Source organism: Lucilia cuprina, chromosome 2, assembly GCF_022045245.1.
Source record: "Lucilia cuprina isolate Lc7/37 chromosome 2, ASM2204524v1, whole genome shotgun sequence".
Lineage (NCBI taxonomy): Eukaryota > Metazoa > Arthropoda > Insecta > Diptera > Calliphoridae > Lucilia > Lucilia cuprina.
In genome coordinates, this window is record NC_060950.1 from 6,659,131 (window position 1) to 6,667,730 (window position 8,600).

Below are 8,600 nucleotides of genomic sequence, written 5' to 3' on the forward strand. Positions count from 1 at the left end.
ATTTGTTTAAAATTTGTAACAACAACTACAAGAATAACAACAACAGTAAGAATCTAAGTACCTACAACATCAACTTGTAGCTGTAGATACAAGTTGCCATCTTTATCCACTTGTTTATTCATCTTCATATGCAACTGTATGGTCAACAGACAATGACTGGCAACCGAAGTGTAACATTTACATAGTTTTTTTTTGTTGATATTGCAACAGTAGTAGTTGTTGCTATTGCAATTGTTTGTTGTTTATTTTGTTAACATATGTTCAAGAGCATTGAAATAAACTTTTGAATATATGTAAGAAAAGTATGCGAATGTGTTGGCTGGAGTGAGTATGTAGCAGTCTACCCTGCATTTCTAAATGATTGTTCCTAACTAATGATTAAATTAATCCCTACAGGATAATAACAACAGATGTTGGTATTCTTGTCATTCTTTGTCATATTATGTTTTCTATTATTTAAAATTTTAATAAACCAAAAGTCATAATTCACAATATGACACATAAGTACCTCCTATACCTATTGGGTTACGTTTTCTTTCTCTGTATGATGGTATATGTGTTGTTATGTGTGATATGTAGAAATTTGCATTTAAAGTTTGTTTGCTTAACTATAGTGAAATGTAGAAAACTATAAGTGGAAGTTTTTCGCTCTTTCTACTACTATTTGGTTTATGCAACATATTTTAAAGTTTGTTTTTTGATTTAAAACTTTTCCTTCGACTTAATTTATTTTAGTTTTAGATTTGAAATGGATTTCTTGGCAAAAAACATAGTACGTACTTATGTTAAAGAAATGTTTTTGGGATAAATTCTAAAATTAGTTTATAGTTATTTTAGACTTAAGGATTTAAATTGAAAATGCTTTAGTTTTAGTATATAAAATTTTAATGTTTAAAACTAAAAAGAAAAAAATTAAAGTAAATAGTAGGTTAACTTAGAATGGCATAGTTCAAAATAGAACTTTTCTAGAAAAACTAATTTATATGTTTTATACCATTTTACTATTTCTTAAATAACTTTTATTATAATAATATTAATTTCATAAGGATCCGGAATATATATACATTATAGGGTCTAAAAGTTATATTGTAAATATTATCGTTTTTTGAACCCTTCCCGAAAGGATTATTATATATATTAGCTTAACTATAGTCACACTATGATCATGACTATAGCCATTCATCAGTATATTTTAGTGTCACACTATATTCATGACAATATCCACACTTTATTCAGGGATATAGTCGGACTATAAACTTCTATCTAATATGGTGCACAGTGTCACAATTAATACATTCTTGGGCGACAAAAATCTAAATTGTTTGATATGAAACAATATTTACAATTTTAATTATAATTGTTAACTATTTAATACATTATAGTATAAATATCTTCCAAATTTTAAAAAATAGCTGCGATTAATACAAACAGTGAGCAAGAAGAAGGAGTCAGAAAGACATCTTCAAATTGAGGTATTGCAAGCCGATTGCTAAGAATGCTTCATCTGGCCCACTACATGAACGTGATGAGGAAGATCACGTCAAGTACAAAGGTAAAGTAGACGACTATCAGAGGTTTATGGATACCTCTGCACTTCCAAAGCAGCTGCAGATGAAAGGTCCAAGCGGAACCGATCTCATATAGAGACCAAATCTAAGAGGAGGAAGGTTGCAGATAGCAAAACCATTTTAGAGACTGCAGCATCCGCAGTCAAATCAGCTATAAGACCATTCAACGAAGTGGTGAATGACCAAAGGGTCATGAACTCTGTGGCGTGGAATCTAAACTACCTAGTTGGTTATGGAACACCTCCTAGTCAGCGCAGCAAGGCTTAACTCATCCGGAAGTTTAATATCAATAACACGCTAGGATTTTAAACTTATTACCTACAATCTTGAACCAACTATCAGACTAGATCATCCCACACACGGAATTTGATAGAGCTTCCAAAGCTTCAAAGTCAGAGTTCCTTCAGGGAGCGAATATACCACCAAAATCTTTACAAATGAATCTAAAATGCGATACTACATGGCCTCAATATTCCCTGAGCATAGGGACTACTATGGTAATGAGCAGGCAGATGAGCTTGCCAGATTGATAGCAGTAATAACAGAATACTGGGAGATAGGCAGACATGCAAGTCGGTTTGGGCTCTCTTACAGCGAACACTATCGCAGTTGCAAAAACAGGGAAATAAGAAATGGTCTTCCATCTTCTCTGTGAATGCCCTGATCTGGCAGTCAAGAGAAACTGCTTTCTATGACTCAAATTTGACCTTTGTCATTCTATAATGGAAAACAGTAGCACTATGCCGTGAGTTGTGATTTTCAATGTAGTTTAAAAATCTTAATCTTAACTTAAAACATACATAACTATATTAAACAAAATCTTCTAAGAGTTTTTCCACAGAAATTAATTTCAACAAAATCTTAAAAGTCCTCATATTCATTGACCCTATTTCAACGGTTGTATTACAATGTAAACTTTCAAATGCACGAACAACAATTCGCAACAATGTAGGTCAACAAAATAAATGAAAAATTTAATGTTACAATACTAATGACACAAATATTGTTGATGGTTGGGGCATGGTATGGTATGGCATGACAAAGCCATACCAACCAAACCAAGTTCAGCAGCAAACAAATCAGTCAACTGAAAACAGAACATTAACTAAAAGCATTTTGAAAGAACAAGAATAGGAAGAAAAAAAGTGAAGGAACTGAAATATTTGAAACAAAATTCAAATTAAAAGTTTATACTGTTTTCTAGTCTATCTTTATTCTTGTTTTTTTTTTTGTACATTTTATTTAGTTTTAATTAAAAATGCACTTTTTGTTTTAACTATGACATGGCAAAGAAATTAGATATATTTGTAAATTTAATTTAAGCTAGAAATTTCAAAAGAAATATGTTTGTTATAAAAATAAGATGGTCATATTAAAATAACAAATTCGGCGAATTGAAATATTATATTTCTTTTTTTTTGGAAAAGTCAGCATTTTATTCTTAATATATTCAAATTAAATTACAAAATAATACATTTTTCTAAATGATATAAATTGTGTATTTTTAAAGCTCGTATATTAAACTAACCTTTACTTCCGCCTCAATTGAAATTTCCATTAAAATTAATATAGATATTTTTCTGTATACACAATTTTAAGAATTTTATGCCTTTCAAAATGTGTTTGTGTTTGAACTTTTAGTGTTTGCGAAAAGCAAAAGAAGCATAAAACTTAACAACTGACAAAAAGAAAAAAAAATTAAAACAAACTTCCACTAGTTGCACTTTAGCCAGTGATGCAAACTATTTTCCATTTGTGGCATTAAAATAAATGGTCTTTGCTTAAAATTACATACATATACATATAATATCTACACCTAAATATTAAAGGAAAATTGTATTCCTGTAGTTCGGGGCCATAGAGACCATACCACATCGAAGTGGTGGTAACGTCTCTACCATAAACAACTTTTCTGGGGTAAAAAAATTGATATATAAGTTTAATTTTAGAAAAAAGTTTTATATTAGTTTTTCTCGATTACTTACAAACACTAATGATACTAAACCCCCTGCCTCTATACCCCTATAAATCAATAAATTGATAATTTTCTATAAATGACAGATGCAAAAAACAAATCCATCAAATAGTTAAAGATTTGTTAAAATTGGTATTTTTTTTAAATATTTTATATAAAAAGGATACATTGGTTATTTTAATGCATTGGGAATAATATTTTTTTTTTTCACACATACACAGTATATTTTTTTCAAAAGAAAATGTAAATGTAAAATGTAAGAAATAAATTTTCCAAACAATTTTGAACATTTTTTGCGGTCATACAGAATTATACTCGACTAAAGAATCTTTTGAGAGCATTTACTATGACCCTTAAATTGGATGCACTTGTACAATGTTTTCATGTACTTAATCATTCTGAAAACCCTGGATCATTGCATATAAAAAACATACTCAAGGCCAAGACCTATAAGAGATTATTAAAAAAAATTATAGTGATAGCTAGAAATCAATCTATGTGTATGATATAGACAAGTCAAGAGCAGGGGCTATAGATCAATCTACAGTCAAAGCTATAGGCCAGGCTATAGTAGAGGATATATACCAGATAAGAGATATAAACCTAATCTGGTCAAAGCTTAAGATCAGTAGTATAGGACATAGAACCATCTATAGTCGAGGGTGTAGACGAGTTCATATTCAAGTCCATAGACCAATGCATATTCGATAGAATATACTGTATACAAGGATATAGATAAATCTATAGTCGAAACTATAGAACAATCTGTGGTCAAAGCTATAGATCAATCTATAGTCGTTTCTATATTTTAATCTATTGTCGAGGCTATAGATCAATCTATAGTCAATGATCAATCTATAGTGGAGACTTTAAATCAATCTTTAGTCGGTTAGAGGATCAATCTATAGTGGAGGCTATAGATCAACCTATTGTCAAGCCTCGACCATAGATCAATCTGTAGACGCGGCTATAGATCAATTTATTGTCGAGGCTATTTATCAATCTTTAGTCGAGGCTGTAGATCAATCTATAATCATCAATCTATAGCCGAGGCTAACACCAATCTATGCAAGAAGCAATAGAACAGTCCATAGTCAAGACCATAAACTAATATATAATCAAGGATATAGGCCACATATAGTCTAGTTATTAGTTTGGGAAAGAGAAATAGACAAGCATATAGATCAATCAGTATTAATGGCTATAGAATTCGACCAGTCGATAATGGAGCCTTTAGACTACCCAACAGTTCTCTAACCTTATAAGGGTATTCTCAGCCCTTTTGTTAGCTAACAACAATGGGATACCTTCCCGTTATATATTTTTCTTTTCCAAGTTTATTCTCTGCAAAAACACCCCAGAAAATTTTCTACGCGTAAACTCTAACATTTGTTAAAAATCATTTTTTGCAGACAGTTTGTTTGGCAGAATGGGTCTTTGTTCAAAGAAATGTATGTCATTTTCTACCACAAAGTTTTAGCATACTTTTTGTACAACACGATGTAGACTGGTGCAAAAACAAATACACACAATGTTTTAGATTGCATATGTATAAATATTTGTTTTCGTATGTAGTGTGTGTGTGTGTTAAACTAAAGAAATTGTTTTGTGGTTTCTTTTTGGTGACGTGGTAGTTTTTAGCTTTTAAATTTTATTTAATTTGTAAACAAAATTAAAATGTTATTAAAAAATTTTTCCTTTAGTGTTTTTACAGGTGTTTAAGTTGGAAATCATATTAAAATTATTTACTTTATGTAGGAAAGACATAAGAGAGTTTATTGGTCAAGGTTAAGAAATTATGAAATTGTTTGTTGATGATGAAACTTTTAATTAAAATAATGATAATGACTTAAGTGCTAAAACTTTGAAAATGTTGAAGAAGATAGAATTGTTGGAGTTGGAGTATAGTATTACAAGTTGACAAGTTTCAAGTAATGAAAATGTATAGAAAATTATGTGAAATAGTTCAAAATTAACAAATATTTCAATAACTTAATGTCTGCCAGAGGTTTCAGTATAATTATCTTAGTCATATCTGAGAAATTTAATGGGAAAGACGGACAGAAAATATAATTGTTTTAAGAAGTGATTACCAATTTTTTTTTACATACCTCTTTAGAAGTTACAGCTATTACATGATAATCTGCAATGAAAGTAGAAAAAGTTTTTATTAACAAAATTTCAAACAAAATTAAAAAAATAACAATTATTTGATAATCCAATTTAACTTTTTTAAGATTTTGAGCTCTGGTCCATTTTAAACCATATTTTTATAACGAATTTTATAAAACTTTTATACATACTTAATCATAAAATAATTAAATCCTTTTGTTATACTCAAATAAAACCATAAATTTATGTTTAATAACTATTAAAAACCATCATCATTATTAAAGTATAAAACCTATATTTACTCTCAATAATCCTTAAACGTCATAAAACTGCATATATGTACTACATACACCAACTAATAGTAGGACTTAATAAAACTGAAATATTTTGCTAAAAAAAATTATTATTAATAAAAAAATAATAAACTGTAATGGCAATTAAATTTGTTATTGACACGAAAAATTGTGAGAATTTAATTAAAATAAATGTTAAAGCCAAAGAAGAACATGAAACCAAATTATTGCAGTTTTTTATTATTGCAATAATTTTTCAATGTGCAAAAAAAAAATAAAACAAAAAGTGAAAAAAAAAATAACATAACACAATGCAATTAAAATTTTTTATATCAATACACACCGTTAAAACCAATACAGATACGTTGTACATGCTTACAAACAAAAAGGATGAATCTTTGTCATGTAGAGGTGTGTGCGTACATAAAAATTAACTACCACAAGCAAAATATTAACAAAAACGAAACAAGGATAAGGTAAAATGGTATTACCTGCTACAACCAACTGCAAAAGGAAAAATAAAATTGGTGGATGGAAAAAAATCTATAGCAATAAACTCAATTAAGAATATGAGATTTATAAACATATGTATGAAGTACATATAAATGTATACACATATAAATGTACATATCTGTGTTAACATGGAAAAAGTTCCGAAGTATAAAAAAAGTTTTTAGAGGAGCCTTTTTCAATTAAATCGACTTCGAATAATCGTACAATCGACTTTTTGCCAAAAAGTCGATAGCACGACTATCAACTGTAAAAAATGTCGAAAAGTCGACTTTGTTAATAAAAGTCGAAAATAGTCGAAAACTCGGAAAAAGACGAAAATAGTCAAGAAATCGAAAAAAGTCGGAAAAATTCGAAAAGTCGACTATTTACAAAATACTAAAAGTCGACTTTTAACTATCTGAAAAAATCTATAGAACAGTCCATGGTCAAAACTATGGACTAATATATAATCGAGGATAAAGGCAACATATAGTCCAGTCATAATAAAAAGTCGAAAAGTCGGAAAATAGTCATTAATTCGAAAAAATTCGAAAATAGTCGAAACAAGTCGGAAAAAGTATAAAAGTAGACTATTTACAAAATACTTAGAGTCGACTTTTAACTATCTGAAAAAGTCGAATAGTCAACCCTTACCTAAATGCAAAAAGTCGACTTTTCGTTTCAACTATAGAACCCTAATTTGTATTATATTTTTTTTGAAAAATTATCTATTCCTGGTTTTGCTTCATACTTTTTTTTCATAACTTGAGATAAGCTTTTCTTTTTTGCTGCCACAGACATACTCGTATAGGAGAAACCTATATAAATCAGTTATACAGGTATTGCAAGATTTACAAGGACTAAGACTGTACTTGCAGATTTAAAGAATATGAAGGTATATTTACATTAAGTATTCCGTTTTTGAAGATATTTTTCTTTGATCTGAAAAGTCGTAGATCTGCGTCACCCCAGAAAAGTGGGCTAAGGAATAAGGCGGAATCAACTTCAAAAACATGTTTAAAATCGAAAACAGAATCGTTTATAGAAACAACTACAGAGTCGGCTGCTGAGTATTCAATAATGTCGGCTATAGAGTATTCTTTATAATCAGCTAATGAGTCTTTTTAAAGGCGACAGAGTCAACTAAGAAGATGACTTTAGAATCGACTACAAAGTTCTTTATAGAATTTACTACAGAGTAAACTATACATTGCGCTATAAAATAATCTAAAAAGTAGTTTATAGAAGATGACTTCAGAATCGACTACAGAGTCCTTTATAGAATCAACTACAGAGTCAACTATATTATCAAAAAAGTCTATTATAAAATCGACTAAAGAGTTTACTACTCTATAGTCGATTTCGACTACAGAGTTTCATATAGAATAAATTTTAAAGTCGACTATAGACTTAACTATAGATTCTGCTGCAGATTTGGGGTAGACTTTATAATTGCTTACAATGTCAAATATATATAAGATTATAAACGTGATTCTATATTCGACTAAGGCGACAACCATAGTAACGGCTATTGAGCCAATTATAAACTTATATCCAGAGACGACCGTTAAGCGGCATATAGAGTTGTATTCCAATTTAGTAGACTACGAAGTTTACCAGAGATCCTTTTATTATATAGTCGGTTGTAAAGTCGAATTATATGTAGGTATATATTTTAACTATAGTGATAAATTTGACTATAGAGTTGTGTATACAGACGTCTTCAAAGTCAAACGACTAAAGTATTGACTACAGAGTCGATTAAAGAGTTGAGGGTAGAGTCAGCTTCATATGTAGAGAATCGATTATAGATTAAACCAGGCGAGGATCTATGGGCAGAAAAAGGAAATTCACCACCCCCTCCATAAAAAGGAAGATTTTTCCTAAAAATATGAAAAAGAAAATAAGTGAAAAAACAAAAGTTACACACCCTTCTCTGCCCCACACACGAGCCGTGGCTGGATTAGACTGCGAATTCTACTACAGAGTTGGCTATTCAATTAACTAAAGGTATATAGTTGACTTCGTTAACAAATCTACACTCTGTAACTGAAACTAAGGAGTGAGATCGAAAAATTCTTAACACACGTTTTTCATTACATTTTTCAACCAAAGTATTATTTGATTTTTTTTTTGATCAAGTTACCTTTGAAAAACATG

At 29.7% G+C, this 8,600-nt stretch overlaps 1 long non-coding RNA gene across 1 annotated transcript in view; it reads right to left on the reverse strand.

The window, feature by feature from the left end:
• Positions 1 to 8,600, reverse strand: part of LOC124421387 — a 55,766-nt gene that overhangs the window by 13,823 nt on the left and 33,343 nt on the right. The window contains exon 3 of the long non-coding RNA XR_006941623.1: positions 5,655 to 5,686. This is a non-coding gene — a long non-coding RNA (uncharacterized LOC124421387). The remainder of the gene's footprint in view (positions 1 to 5,654; positions 5,687 to 8,600) is intronic.